We start from the raw sequence: 15,781 nt of genomic DNA on the forward strand, positions 1-15,781 counted from the left end.
AAATTTTATGTCATGTGTATTTTACCACGATTAAATTATTTCCAGGGATGTTTCTGCCATATTAACTGGAAGGCAGGTGACTCCTGGGCCGGGGGCGTCCCACAGTGGGTCCTGCCTGCCCCCATGCTCTCTATCCCACTAGCAGTCCCTGGCCAAGAGTCCTGGGCCACTTTGTGCCCTCAGACTTGTTGCTTATTTAACCCTTAGCCTCAGGGGGGTAGTGTTCCAGGGTGAGATTTGGGCTGGACACTGGGCTGGGCTGTAGGCCAGGATGAGGGCCAGGCCAGTGTAGGGAGATTGCGAGGCCAGAGGAGTGGTCTCAGGTTCACCACCCTGTGCACGTCAGGGCTTCCAGCACGTTCTACTTGGAAGTGATGCTTACAGATTCTCAAGAAGGTTGAATCCAAACCCTTGTAAAAATTGGGTCCTGTTGAGTGTCTTTTTGTTAGTCTGCATTTAGATCTAGTAACATTTTGGCCAACGCTGTGCAGGGAAGGGCGATGCTCTTTCTTTTCCAAGAATTAGGGTTAATTGTCCATGAATTTTATACAAATATGAGTCTTCAAGGTCATTCAGACGAAAGCTTTCAGACATTTTTGAAGCTGTGAGTTATTAAATATGTAGCATCTACCCATGGGGGGAAGTAGGGCACAGGCCTAGCCAGGGAGCAGGCACAGGTGCCACTAAACCTCTGGCACCAGGACGATTTACTGGACAGGTGACCAGTGTTGTTCCCATTCTGCAGATGGAAAGTCTGGAGGTCACGGGCGTACAGCCCAGAGGCACATGCTCCGCAGATGGTTTCGCGTAGCTGGTATCATGTGGGGCAGCTGCAGGGTCCTTCGTGTTGCCCTCACATATACTGAGCCCTGGCTGTTTGCAGTCCTTCTGCTGGGTGCTGGAGACATAAGAATGACTAGAATCTGTCTCTCCTGTGGAGGACTCACCATTCACGTCCAGCCAAGGAGACAATGGAGGACTCACCATCCACATCCAGCCAAGGAGACAAATCTACTGACAGCCATTCATAACACTGCATGTAGCTGTTGTACAACAATAGTTAGCAAACAAAGAAGACAAGGATGCCTTCTCCTGGACACAGTAGGGAGGCCAGACCAAGGGGTGGCACTTTGGTGGATCTGTCGTTCAATCAACAAATACTTGTTGAGCGCCTCCCACGTGCTGGGCTCCACATTAGAGACCGGGATATGGTGGGGAAGAAGTCAAGACAGTTCCTGTCACCATGAAGCTTGCCATGGGAGGGGAGGGCAGGCAGGAAACACACAAGACAGCAGATGTGGGCTTGCTGACCACGGGTGCTGAGAAGGAAGCAAGAGGATGGGGAAGGACATCTGAAGAAATGACGCTTGAGCAGAGAATGAATGGAGTGAGGGGTCCTGGCCAGGTTGAGGATTAGGTACGCAGAGGCTGGGGTATGCTCTGGGGGTTGGGAGTGGGCAGGGGGATGACTTCAGAGTAGAAGGGAGCTGCAGAGATGTGCACGCGTGAGCACGCACAAGAGCTACAGGGTCCTGCTGAGTGAGATGTTCTCAGGAAGGTGCACACTGTGCACAAGGAATACACAACGGGCAGGTTGGTCTGAGTGCTCCTCCCGGTGCCCAATGCACGGTGCCAGGGGAGGACAGAAGCAAAGCAGGGCCGAGAGTCACACTGGTCTTGGAAAGGCTTGATGAGTGGGCCTGAGGGTAGGTTCCGGAACATCTCGATACCAGAAACAAAATAATAAAAACCTTTGTTCATGTCTCACTCAGGAGGAGCTGGAGGCCTGTGATTCTTCTCCTTTACCGTCCCTGCCTCCAAATCCAGACTGGGAATGGGAACGTCATTGTGCATCAGCTTGAAACTGGGTTGGTGGCCTGCTCTAAACTTGCTGATCCATGTTCCATCAAGGAAAAAACTCACTTGTGGCTCTGTACCTCTCTGAGACGGGGTTCATGCGTTAGAGGAGTTAGCAGCCTGTTTGGAAGACAAGGGGCCTGAGCTGCATCCCAGGCAGGATGTTGATGGAGGGGATGGCGATTGTCTTTGTCAATGATGAGGGATGGGATCCCGTATGCAAAGAGGACCACACTCACCTGAGAATTTGGGGACCAGGACTGGTGACTCAGGGAAGTGCAGCTACCACTGTTCAAGGGAAACACAACTTGGGAACATGGCTGCTCAGATGCTTTTATTCAATCCTCATGCTTTACGGAATCCAGGACATGAAAATCTAATTTGTTTAAAAACTCAACTTTCCTGCTGTGGGTATCTTAATTTCACCTGCAGTATTTCTCTTTAGTTCCATGTTATTGTGTCTTAAAATGTCCAATTTAGTTACTTAAGGCTCTTCTTTTGCAAAAGAATAGATAGAAAAATGTTAAGGATGCAGGCCCAGGAGACATTGTGTTATCCCAGGACTTCTACAATAAAAAAGCGAGCTTTCGAAATGATGTGTATCCTGGTTGGATGACTCTCTCCCTGGTGAATGCCAGTCTGCACCAGCCCCACCTCCTGGCCACTAAAAATCTTTAATATTACATAGTACATATATTCGTTCACCAGACATAGCATGTTGAAAAGGCCTGGAGGAGTTTCTCTAAAGATGAAAATCTTGGTACTTTGCTTGTTTCTTGGAGAATCTACAGAGGCTCTCTGCCTTGGATGCTTACCCAGGATTCAGGTAGAAGAGTTGCCTGCCCTGGGCTCCCCACAGCACTTGGGTGCGCACCTGTGATTCAGGTAGGAGAGGGGTCTGGGCTCCCCACAGCACCTGGATGCGCATCTGTGATTCAGGTAGGAGAGGTGCCTGGGCTCCCCAGGTTACCTGATTTGTCCTTCAGGTGCAAGTGAGTTCTCAGGGGTGAGGTTCTATGCTTTGGTGCCTCCCTCTCTGCCACACTGGCCCCTTCCTTGTGGAACATGTGTCCTCTTTCAGGCTCTGTTGATGACTTCATATAGAGTGCACAGAGGAACAAAAACAATGAAGTTGACCAAGGAGGAAGCTGGCTGGAGGGTTTGGAAGGACAGCAGAGCAGGCACAGCTGGAAGGATTTATTTTTCTCTTGCTACCAGAAGACTCAGGACACAATGCAGAAAATACGAAATACATTCATTCATTAGCTTTCCCATCTCTTAAATGGTTTGACCCAACTGGGCAAGCCCTGGCTGAAGAGATTGGACATCTGGAGTCCATCACTGTCTGAGGCCATGGTGGACCCAGCTCTTTTCTTTTCTCTGGGGTGAGATATGGTGGACACTCAGCCCTTTAAGGAGCCCTGACCACAGATGAGACAGAAGGTGCAGCTGTGGGTCTTCTCCAAGAAGAAGACGGCCTCTTCCGAGACTCCTCCAACAGCGCCACCCGCTGGGTCAAACTTGTCACTGAGCTTCCAGCAGCTTCCTCTCTGGCAGAAAATGGATTCAGCCAAAAGATCAAAGACGAGGAAATTTAGAAGTCCACATGGTGCTGGCCAAGCATCCCAGTAAAGGGTATATCCTCTGTGGCTTTGTTTTTCACGTTACTGGCATTGGTTTGCTTTGTTGGGAAGCTATGCAGAGTTGCACATCACCTTGTAACAGAGGTTGGCTTCCAGTGGGCTGGACGTTTACGAACAAATGGGAGCCAAGAAAGTGCCGTGAACTTCAGCTCCCTGACCGGGGTCACGGGAATGCCATAAATCAGGCCAGACAAATTCCCATGATGTCAGTCACTCAGCTGAGTTTCTGGGGGTCATGAGTCTCTTTGCATTTCTCCCCTGTCCCCAAGTTCCAAAAAAACAAATAAATAGATGGAAAGGTTACCTCACAGATCCTTGGCAAAGACCCCTGGAATAGCACAGCTCTGTCCCGAGTGAAAGTTTACTTCAGAAGATTCTGATGCAATAGAGAAAAAATAAATCGGGCGAGGGAGCCTGTGGCTTGTGGGGTTCCGCTATGCAGCAGGGCTGGAGCAGGTGCCAGGGTGCAGGGAGGGTGAGGGACCCCGAGGCCCTGGCCAGGGTTCACATCGTCATCCCACTAGCTGTGGACCTGGGGGACCCTGGCAGAAAGGAAATCTGTCTCAGTGAGCTGTGCTTGTCAGAAATCCTCCCAGTGCACCAGTCACTGCCCAGTTGGGTGGGTGTGGGTGGAGGGCAGATGGCCACACGGCCACTCGGGAAGTTCAGGAATGGCTGAACCTCACTAGAGTGAAATCAAGTCAGGCACCCAGGTGGCCTCTGCAGCAGGCACTAGGGGACTCTCAGCAGCTCAGAACTGTCCTTACTCCTAAGGAGTTTGAAATTAGGAAGAATAAAACTTTGGGGGGATAAATGACTACAAAGTGTCTCCTGAACTGGCCCCACAAGAGACTGCAGGCTCCAAGTGCTCCCTGTCTGGGTAAACGCCTTTTGCTTTCTAGGACTGTCCACTCAGTTATTAAGCCCACTGCTGTGTCAGGCCAAGGGTGCAGTGATGGCAGAGACAAAGTCCCGCCTTCAGGGACAGTCCCCAACACAGCAGCAGCTAGATTAGAAAAAATAAAGATGAGAAAGCCTCTCAGAGCATCTGTCATGGTATCTACCAAAACCTGTCAGGGATAGGAGAAACTCCCTGTCAGTAGAAGCTTAGATTAAATTCTAGGTAAAATATAAGAAAAGTACACTCAGCAATATGCCAAAAGAATAGGGCGCTGTGAAGAAGGTGGATTTATTAGTGGAATATCAGGGCATTCAGATGCCTTTGCCAGGTTTCTGACACACTTTGGCAATATGTGTCAAAAGCATTCAGATTGCTCAGATTCTTGGATTCATTTATGCAATGAGGCACATCTATAGTCAAAAAAGAGAATAAAGGGAATCGACTCAAGAGATACTAAAATGCATCTGAGAAAAATTTAACATATTTCTGTTATTAAAACCTCCCTGTCTGATGTTTAAAATCTCAAGAAGCTATCATAAAGAGATTCTTCCTTACCTTCAGTGGATCACCTGAGGTCAAGAGTTCGAGACTAGCCTGGCCAACATGCTGAGACTCCGTCTCTACTAAAAATACAAAAAATTAGCTGGGCGTGGTGGCGGGCGCCTGTAGTCCCAGCTACTCAGGAGGCTGACGCAGGAGAATTGCTTGAGCCCAGGAGGTGGAGGTTGCAGTGAGCTGAGATCGTGCCACTGCACTCCAGCCTGGGAGATAGAGCAAGATTGCATCTCAAAACAGCAACAACAAAATCCTATGTAGCACTCAAGTCTTTTGTATAAAAGTCAGCAGGTCTCTCACCAGTATACTGTTTTGTAACATTGTCTCAAACTTTAAAAAATGATTCTGTATGGATCACGAAAAAGAAATAGACATAGAGCTATTGGCAAGCAGAAGATAAAAATATTATTTGTAGATGATACAGTTGTCTACTAAGAACCTTGCTGTCTACCCCATATCAAAAAAAGAAATCATTTGAAAATCTTTAGAACAAATGAAACAATTTAGACTGAAGGCAATTGCTAAGTGAAGATAATTTTTCACAAGCACTCTCACACACACCAGCAATAAGCAATTCAATCACATAATGAAACAAAAAGATGACATTCACACAAACAAAAATATTTATGCTTATGAGATCTTTATATACGTTTAGTGAGAAATATGGAGGACTTTTATGAAGAAAAATCTCTTAGCTAGAGGGTCCAATAGAATATTTTTTGAATGAGGAGCTCTATTTATTAGGACTCTGTTTGGAAATACATATTACTGTGAACATATCATTTCTTTTACAATTTAATTTATATATTTAATGAAATGTTTAATTCAATACAATTATTCTCAGGTGCACCTGGAAGACTAAGAGAGCAAACACGTCCAAGAAACTTATGAAAAAGAAAAGTGAGGAGAGAGGTTTTGTGCTGCCAGGGACTGTAATCCAGAACTTTAATATTCAAATTACTGGGTGCACTGGGGGCCAGGCAGACAACACAATGAAATGGAACCGTGGAGAACTCAGGAACAACCCTGATGCTTGTCCTATTCAGGTACAGGGTAAAGGAGACAATGGCCACGAAGAGGGTGGATTATGCAGAGCATAATTCCAAAAAGGAATTACCTGGAGACTGGTTTTGTGCAGGTCTACCCAAGAACAGCCCAGGAGGTTGTTAAAGGCTGATGTTCTCTATTAGTTGGTAAACAGCTCTCATGGTGCCCTCTCCCCTGCTGTACCCCTCCCTGTCCATGAACCAGCAATTCAATAGTTAACCCCTAGATCCCTGTGCCACCAGTGGGGGCCCAGGACATCAGCTACCCCAAAGCTCACTTATCTGGGTCTGGCTCGCAGGCAGCCCACTCTTGCCTTTTACAGTTATTGTTACACTTTACTTTTTCCTACGATTTTCTAATCTAGAATGAAATGGCCACCAGAGAGTATAAACGCCAGAGCGTGATGAGAAAAAGATGTCAGCTCCTCACCCTAGTGCAGCGGGGCCTCCAGAGCTTATTAAGGCCATGGGAATCTGCAGACCCGTTCGGCATCCCAGGTCCTGGTGATTGTCAGAGGCCAGCCTGTGGGGACGTGGGTCACCTCTCGCCACTTGCTGTAGGGTTCAGGCATGGTGCAGATAGCAGCCCCTGTTGATCTTTTTCCCCAGTGAAGTTGTGCTCCTTAGTTAACCTGGAGTTTATTCCTCCAGGATGTAATGCAGAACACAAACCTTTCTCTGAGAACAATAGCCATGCACAGATTTAATTCTGAAACACAGGCTCTAATAGCAGTCTGTGACCATGGGGGCAAATTGAGTGGAGAGGAGGGGAGGCTGTCCCAGCAGTGGGGGATCTGTGCTCTCAGCTGGAAACTCAGTGTGTTCTCTCTTTATAGCCCTCCACCTTCAGGAGCTGACTTTCCTCTAATGTTTCTTTAAATGTTAATATTGGAGCCTGCGGTAAGAACTCAGATAATTAAACATACCAAGTGAGGGCATGTAATCGTGCAGAAGGGCTCAAACACCCAAGGATGAAAAGTGAGACCATAGTTTTAAAAAATTCTAATTGTATAATATCATGTCGCATGTATGCTTTATACAGAGAAGAATCCAGCGAGCACAAAAGGCAAGCTGACTGAGGTTGTCTCGGCCGTCCTGGGTGGACACACAGCCTTCCTGGCTCTGTCCCCTCTGAGACTGTGAGCCCCTCCTGGTGGGGCTCTGACCTTGCCTTACCTAGACCCATGTGTCTTAGAGAGGCTTGGAGTCAGTACCTTCTTGATGAGACCAATAATCAGGGCTCTGCTGGGCTGAGTGGGGGTGGGGTAGAACATCAGAAGTGGATGACCTCTTGAAAAGGTGACAGTCCCTCCCCATCAGCCCACGACTGTTCTGGCTTCCTCTTGTTCTCCAATCGTGATTATTAATAGTGCCCCTTTCACTCCCAAAGCATCTCATTCTACATGTTGGGTCATGTGGTCATCCTGTCCAGCAAATGCACACCTCCCTCCAGCCGGGACTACGTGGCCACTAGGCCACACTCACCACTCCTTAGGGTCACTTGTGGAGTTTCCTAAAATGCCCCTTCCTTGCTCTGCCCCACCACCCACCCACTATTCTGACATGCCCAGCTAGGAAGGCATGCGCTGCAAATCACTCACCCAGAAACCAGAGATCTAGTGTCAAGTTGGTGGTTAGCAGGATCCCCTGGCCGTCCTGGGTCAAGCACCAGCTGTTGAGTTGTGGACATGGACAGCCCTGCCAGACCTTGCCCCACACAGGCAGTACCTATGGGAAGTTCCCTGGACCTGCAGAAGGGCATGATCGGCTGTCCTGATGTGATGTGGTCAGGGAGGGCTTCCTAGAGGAGGCAGCAGTGACCAGCACTCAGAGGTGCAGAGAGCATTCTGCACAGAGGGAGAGGCAGAGATAGTTTATGTGGAGGACCTGCTATGACTGCCAGCTAGGGCATGGTTCAAAACCCAGGAGGAATGAATTCCCTATGGAGAGTGCTTGCGCTGCAGGCAGAGAGGGGCCTCCACAGGGCTCTGGGCTGCCAACATTGTAGGGCATGATTTAGTGTGAGTGTTAGTGTATTAGTGTTGGTGTTAGTTTTGATATTAGTGTTAGTATTTATTTGTATTCGTGTTAGTGTTAGTATTAGTGTGTTAGTATTAGTGTTAGTGTTAGTATTTATTAGTATTAGTGTTATTGTTAGTATTAGTGTTAGTGTGTTAGTATTTATTGATATTAGTGTTAGTGTTAGTATTAGTATTAGTGTTAATGTTAGTATTTATTGTTAATAGTGTTAGTGTTAGTATTTATTGGTATTGGTGTTACTGTTAGTGTTAGTATTTATTAGTATCAGTGTTAGTATTTATTGGTATTAGTATTTATTAGTATTAGTGTTACGGTTAGTGTTAGTGTCAGTATTTATTAGTATTAGTGTTAGTGTCAGTATTAGTATTAGTATTTATTAGTGTTAGCATTAGTATTAATGTTAGTGTTAGTATTTATTAATATTAGTGTTAGTGTTGGTAATATTTATTAGCATTAGTGTCAGTGTTAGTATTAGTGTTAGTGTTAGTATTTATTAGTATTAGTTACTATTTATTAGTGTCAGTGTTAGTATTAGTATTAGTGTTAGTGTTAGTATTTATTGGTATTAGTGTTAGTGTTAGTATTAGTGTTATGTTAGTATTAGTGTTAGTGTTAGTATTTATTGGTATTAGTGTTAGTGTTACTATTTATTAGTATGAGTGTTACTGTTAGTATTAGTGTTACTGTTAGTATTTATTGGTATTAGTGTTACTGTTAGTATTAGTGTGTCAGTATTAGTATTAGTGTTAGTGTCAGTATTCGTGTATTTATTAGTCTTAGCATTAGTATTAATGTTAGTGTTAGTATTTATTAGTGTTAGTGTTGGTGTTAATATTAGCATTAGTGCCAGTGTTAGTATTAGTGTTAGTGTTAGTATTTATTAGTATTAGTTACTATTTATTAGTGTCAGTGTTAGTGTTAGTGTTAGTGTCAGTATTTATTAGTATTAGTGTTAGTGTGAGTATTAGTGTTAGTATCTATTAGTGTTAGTGTTAGTATTAATGTTGGTGTTAGTATTTGTTAGTATTAGTGTTAGTGTTAGTATTAGTGTTGGTGTTAGTATTTATTAGTATTAGTGTTAGAATTTATTAGTATTAGTGTCAGTGTTAGTATTAATATTAGTGTTAGTATTTATTAGCATTAGTGTTAGTATTAGTGCCAGCATTAGTGCCAGCTGGGCTGGGCTGGTGTCCTGGGTCTGAGCTGTCTGCATCCCCATCTCGGCCCCTCTTGAGTGTCTCTCACGTCTGCAGTCCTGCACAGCCCAAGTCCCAGCAGGGATGCTGCATCTATAAATCCCTACATAAGCAAATGTTAGCCGGAGGAGCCACTTGGCCTTCAGATGGGAACACTGGACATGCTGAGGGCTTTAGGGAGGAGAAGGTGCCACCTGCTGTGTGCCTGGGTTTTCCATCCATGAGAGCCCGTGGGCATCACAGCCACTCCATGAAGGGACTGCCTGGTTTTTCTCTTCCTGTCTCTCTCTCCATCTGTCTCTCTTCCTCTGTCTGTCTGTGTCTGTCTGTGTGTCTGTCCCTGTGTCCCTGTCTGTCTGCCTGACTCTGTTTCTCTCTCTCTGTGTGTCTCTCTTGTGGTCTTGTTTAGGGGCACATGGCAAGTCAGATTTAACCCTGGGCCTCTGGCTCCCAGGTCCCTGTTCATACACCAAGCCCCACTTGCCACCTCTTCCCTGGGAGGCTCTTTTCCCCCCTCTCCCAGCAGCAGCCCAGGTCTCCTGAGCCTGAGGGTCTGCTGTCTGCACAGGGCACTGTCCTGTGCTTCCCGAGAGCGTGGGAGTCCCTGGCCTCTTTCCAGCCCATCCAGTGCCTACCTGTGTTAACTGGACCCAAAACCTCTGAGACCATTCAATAGGGTGGTGGCTGGAAAACAGATCAGTACTTTTTTCCACTTTTAGACTGCAGCCTGGACAGAAATGCAAACGCCTTGTGTCCTGTGCTGTGCCAGGGTGCTCTGCCTTACAAAACAGACAGCTCTGGAGAAGCATGTGTAAATTTAATTTGGGGTAACATTGACTCATGTTAAGATCATTTGAGCCTCTTCACCTTGACTCTGATTGGCCTCCGAAGCAGCACCAACTCATACTCCAGCTTAGCTTGCCTTGGTACCCTGCCTTCCAGACCAGGAGTTAATGATCTGTAAAAACACTTAAATTCATGGGGAAAACTCCTTCTTGAAAGGAGCAAATGTGTTTGTAACTTACATATTCCTTTTGTCCCATGATGAGGGAACTTCCTGGGAGCCTGTCTGCTTGGAGTCCTGGGAAGTGATATCTCGATTTTAAAAGTCCTCCACGATCAAAGCTTCTTTTAACAAAGTCAAAGGATGCTTTCTGGGTTGCTCTGCTGGAATCTGGGGCAGTCAGAGCTGAGGGGCAGGTGACCGTGGTCCAGGTGTGCCCCCTGGGATGGATGTGGGTCAGGGAGGTGTGGTCCAGGGTGCAGATGTCTGAGCCCTTCCTGATGTGAAGGCAGCTCTTGACATCGTTCCCTGCAGTTTGGGGGTGAGATGGACATGAACGTTGCTTCTGTGATTCTTTCTCTTCTAGGTTCTATTTTTCTGTGAATTCTTCTAGAAACCTGAGCAGGGCCTTTGCGTTTCTGAACCTCCATTTTCTGCTTTTTTATTTACTTGGGTAGTGCTCGAAGTTCCTTGGAGGACAGCCGTGGTGTTTATGTGACTCTTGTTTTATTACCGGGATTGGGCTGGTGATAGTTCCTCCTCCCAGGCAGTCGCCCCTCGTGGACTGTTTATCCTAGTGGAGATGTGCAGGATCCACGAACACCATGGGAGCCAGCCAGGGCCCCACAGGGCTGCAGATGGGCTCCGTTCACCACGTTGCTCATTTAAAAAATTCTCTGCTGATTTAAAATCCACTCAGCTTGCTGCTGTAGCTGGTTGTCTCTGAGGAGCTGAGCTGGCTCGCTTGACATTAAACAGGAAAAATAAGGAGAGAAAAAAACAGAAAGTGAGGGGAGAAGGGACGGGAGACGCCAGAGCTGCAAAGCGAGGCAGAGATGGCCCAAGCCCAACCTTATCACTCCCTATCCTTTAATTCCAATAGAAGGAGAAGGATGGGGATTTTGAAGACAGATCAGGGAAAACATTTAGCATTTGAGCAGAAGAATTTTCTAGAAGCCTGGCCAGGAAGGGGCTCTGAGCACACAGAGGGAGTTGAGTAAGAAGAATTCCCAGCTCCAAGGATCCTGAGAGGACCCTGGGGAAGACCATGTTGATTCCGTGCCTTGCGGAGAGGGAGGCGGTTTTCAGGAATGAAAAGCTGACAGGGTTATGTTGTTGCTGGTTTCCCAGCTGTAAGATGCACATAACTGTGGCTTTTCTCTCCTTCTGCATCTGCAAGGCTTCAGTAATTGATGGCCGATCAGAGTCGCTGGGCGAAGCCAGAGCCGTGAGCAGCGCTGTGGTTTCCGTCCTTCCTTCTCCTCTGCATTAAATGTGATTGGCCTTTCCCCTGGGGTTAATCCGAATTCACCTAGGGTTAATCCGAATTCTTCCAGCCTTCCTCCCTTCAGAAATCCGTCCTCGAAGTTCAGCCCCTCCACAGAAGGCACCGCGAGTGCCCACCCAGCTGAACATCTTCTGGGGAAATAACGGGGCCGGCACTTACAAGCCAGTTCTTTAAGACGGGGTCGTTGGCTGCCGATTGTGCCTGGGCTGAAGTGCCAGTGGGCTGCCAAGTCTGCCCCAGGGATCCCAAGGCTGCTGGGCCGGTGATTGCAAGACTCTGAGTCAGGGCTGCCCACCTTCACCTGGAGAAGTGAGGTCCCAGTGAGGCCAAGACCAGGCCAAGGTCCCCAGACAGCAAGTGGCACAGGTGAGGCCAGAGAGCCGCTTCCCATGCGAGTGGCCTCATGCCACAGGCGTGTTCTGAATCTGGGGCTCTTCTCTGTGTAGGGCTTCTCCCCCTCCCCTGCCTGGCCATGCCATAGATGTCCAGGTGTAAGCCCCAGAACAAGATTCTAGGCATGGTCTGATTCACAGGCACGTTCAAGGGTGTGGTTGCCGCCCGCAGGCCACCAGACTGGGCTGGCAAGGTGAGAACGGCACCCTCACACCTGCCGGGGGGCTGGGGCAGGCAGCAGAGGTGAGGCCCATGGAACATAGCTCTATCATGGAGAAGGGATCAGATGAAGGGTCCGGCTGCTGCTGTCCCACGGTCCAGCAGACCCAGCCCCCAGTGCTGGCAAAAATGTACCTTGCAGGCCTCCCCCAGGTCAGGAGCAGGGAGCCTTCTGGAAGCGTGGCCGGGAAGTGCCTGCTCCCTGGGGCTGGCTCACTGCTGCCAGAGGAAGATTCCAGGGCTGAGCTGTGCACACCCAGTTGACTCTTCCCCACCAGCCCGCAGGTCACTCCAGCTCCCCTGAGTGATGTGGATAAGGGGCAGAGCAGGCCAGGGGCATCAGTGGAGTGTCCCCCCATGGAAGAGAATGTCCATGTGCTCGTGGAGACACGTTTCTCCTGAGAAGCCTGGAGCGGGTGGGGGTCAGCCCTGGTCCGTTAGGAGCTTCTTCACCTTCTCATGCCTCTCAGCCCTCAGTGCCCTCCCAGATTGTGCAGATGTTGGCAGGCTGCACCACTGTGAGCATGAGGTGCCCCCTCCCTGTCAGGGTCCCCATGGCCGGGTCTTCTGAGTGGAACCCTGATTCCCACCCTGCCTCGTTTGCGGGCTGGAGGGCCTGGCTCCCCTGGATGGTGGTCAGTCTTCCCTCTCTCCTCCTTTAGTGCCACACAGTACCTGGCCAAAGCCGTCATGCTGCCTGACTCAGCTTGCTTTATTTAGTCCAGGCAAAGTGGTGGAAAATGAAAAACTGGCCTTTTATGGCTTTACAGTGCACATTTGACCAAGGGAAGAATCAGCCCAGAAATGTACATTGATGAGTCTGCTCTTTCTTGCTGGCTATCTACTGTCCTTGATGTCTACTGCATCAGCCACAGCACACAGAAGATGTCTGGTCCTAGACACTGCACCTTACCAGTGTCTTGTGGGTGTTTGGTGCCTGTTAGCAGAGCAGGAGAGATTCCAGGTGCCATTGAGAGTGATGGTACAAATTCACCATCAGAAGCCCCAAGAGTCCTGCAAGCCACATTATAAATGCTTTGGCTAGCCCTGGGGAGATGAAGAGAGTATGACTGGGAGGCTTATCAGGATCACATCTTAAAGAAAACCAATGGGTTTTATACATTTTAAAGTATATTTGTAATCTTAGTTTTAAAATCACATTACTGGCTAGGCGTGGCAGCTCACACTTGTAATCCTAGCACTTTGAGATGTTTGGGGCCTGGAGCTCACCAGCTCCAGTCTGCACCCCAGAGAAGGCTCAGAGGCTGTACTGAGGCCTGGACAACATGGTGAAAACCTGTCTCTACTAAAAATACAAAAATTAGCTGGGCATGGTGGCAGACGCCTGTAATCCCAGCTACTCAGGAGACTAAGGCAGGAGAATCTGTTGACCCTGGGAGGTGGAGGTTGTAGTGAGCCGAGATTGCGCCATTGCACTCCAGCCTGGGTGACGGAGTGAAACTCCATCTCAAAAAAAAAAAATCACATTACTGCTGATTTTCTCACTAAGATACAAAATGCACCGTGAACTTTGTTCCACAAACAACAGAACAGCTCCCACGATGACTGCCTGACCCTCTACTGGGCTGTGAGTCCCAGGCTGCAGACGAAGGACATTATCTTCTGAAGCGCCAAAAACCCCAGGGCAGAGCTCTTCTTAGCGTTAATTATGTTTTCTACTCAACAGTTCAAATACCCGCAACTGAGGGTAGACTATTTGGGGAAAAAGTGGTTTCTTTCTGCATCCTTTTGTTTTGCTAAAAGTTTCATTTATGAAACTTCTCAGGTCCCTCATACACAGTATGAGGGAGAATTCGAATTTCCTCTCAGAAGATGCTGTAAGGGTTGTTAGTGGCTTAAAGATGAGCGCATGTGTACATGGTATTCCCTCCCCCAACGCGAGCTCACCTCACCCCAAATCTAAGGAAGTATACTTCTGGGCTATTGTCTGGAGCCCCGGGGACATGGGAGGTTTGAGGCTCCAGGGCTTATCTTGGTGAGTGATTCTGGGAGCCACCTACCAGTTGAGTGGAGCGAAGGGTGGAGAGGGAGGGTAGGTGGGGGTGCAACGTTGGAAGAGCCATGTGTTTGGGCAGTGGGGGCTCTGTTCTCACCACAGATTTCTGGTAACAAGAGACTCTTCCCACCAGAGGAGATTCTGAATGATGCTGCCATTGCCAGACCTTCTGCTACCAAAGAGAGTGAAGAGGAAGAGGGGGCAGCGTTTGGTCAAGACAGCCCTCGAAACGTTGGCGGGAGTGAGCACATTAAGCAATGGCTAAGAACACGATTGAATCATTTGTAACAACCCAGGACAGAGATGCCACAGGAGGACTTCGGGGAAAGGCGAATCCACTTATGCATCTTGGAGTTGTTTTTTCAAGTTCAGAAAATGAACCTTCACCAAGGTCTTGGACCATGAAGCAGAGACTCTGGTGCTGACTCTATCATTTGAGCTCCTAAGGGTACTCATGCCCAATGGAGCCTGCACACCAGCGACACCGCCAACACCATCTCGGTGTCCCACCCCATAGAGGAGGAAGAGGACACAGAGGGGTGCCCGGTAATAACCCTCCTTTCCTCTCTTCCACCCCACCACATCATCCCAATAAAACATGAAGGTAACTGAATGAGTGCGGCTCCCTCATTATCAATTTAATCCTCTGTCTCTGTTGATGTTGGTCAGTTAAGCTTTTTCATGGGCTCATTCAGTATCTTGCTCTCTCTGTCTCTTTCCCCATGAGACTTACACTCCTCCAGCCAGATTGTGGTGCCCTGGGCATTTTTAGGAATCAAATGCTGGCATTTGGCTGAAATTAATGCAATTAAATTATCAGTTTCTCAAATGTCATTTACAAATTACTTTTTTGTTTGTTTTAGACAATCCTTTGTTTTAAAACCCTTGCTTTGGCACTGGAGGCAGACTCGGTGGTCCCCTGGAAAGTTGACTCTCTCCCTTCACACTCCTTAGAGCCCCTGTGTTTAGGCAGGGCCATAGGACTAGTTCCAGCCAATGAGCTTTGGGAGGAAGCCTCGGCACACTTCCAGGCTAAAGTGTGCAGGATGCCAGGTCTCTTCTGCTGCCCCAAGTGCCTGAAGAGGCCGCAGGTTCTCAAGACTGTGGAGGCTCTACTAGCCTGAGTCCCTTCGTGACTGCGTGGAGCAGAGTCCCTGCCAACCTGAATGAGCAAGAAGCAAATGACTGCTGCATGAACCTCCCGAGATTCAGGGGCTTCTTTGTTGCAGCGTGAAGCCTAACTTGTTCTGCCAGACACAGCACTGACATGAGCAGGAAAACCATCTCATAACCCACGGCCGCCTCTCGTGTTGTCCTGAAAGCCTTATGCAGGTTGACTTTGCATGTAAAGTGGGTGGGCCTTTTAAAATTCATGTGAGAGGAGCTCAGTTCCGAAAGGCACTTTTCACTCAAGTTTTTTACAAATCACAAAATGTTCCCAAGGTGTAACCATAGCTTCATTTGTTATTTACTAAATGTGGCTCTGTATGCCAGATTTCTTTAAAGTAACTCAAATGTTAGGATGTTGAGAGATGTAACCATTTTGCACTTTGCCTAAGCGTTATTTGAATTCTTATCTTTGGCTCAAGGTCTACTGCCCTGTTTTCAGAGTCCTGTCTCCAT

The 15,781-nt window shown here is 48.0% G+C and overlaps 1 protein-coding gene across 4 annotated transcripts in view; it reads left to right on the top strand.

The window, feature by feature from the left end:
* Window positions 1-15,781, top strand: part of TWIST2 (twist family bHLH transcription factor 2) — a 63,018-nt gene that overhangs the window by 24,824 nt on the left and 22,413 nt on the right. Inside the window, exons 2-3 of one of the 4 annotated variants that reach the window (XR_008523149.2) lie at window positions 1,773-3,492; window positions 14,292-14,762. The exons of 1 other annotated variant lie outside the window; for it this stretch is intronic. The gene's annotated coding sequence lies outside the window, so the exon portion shown is untranslated. Of the gene's footprint in view, window positions 1-1,772; window positions 3,493-14,291; window positions 14,767-15,781 lie in introns of those variants that run through there. 2 more of the 4 variants (XR_002914122.3, XM_063713196.1) reach the window with 2 other exon arrangements.

Source organism: Pongo abelii, chromosome 11 (genome assembly GCF_028885655.2).
Source record: "Pongo abelii isolate AG06213 chromosome 11, NHGRI_mPonAbe1-v2.0_pri, whole genome shotgun sequence".
Taxonomy (NCBI): Eukaryota; Metazoa; Chordata; class Mammalia; order Primates; family Hominidae; genus Pongo; species Pongo abelii.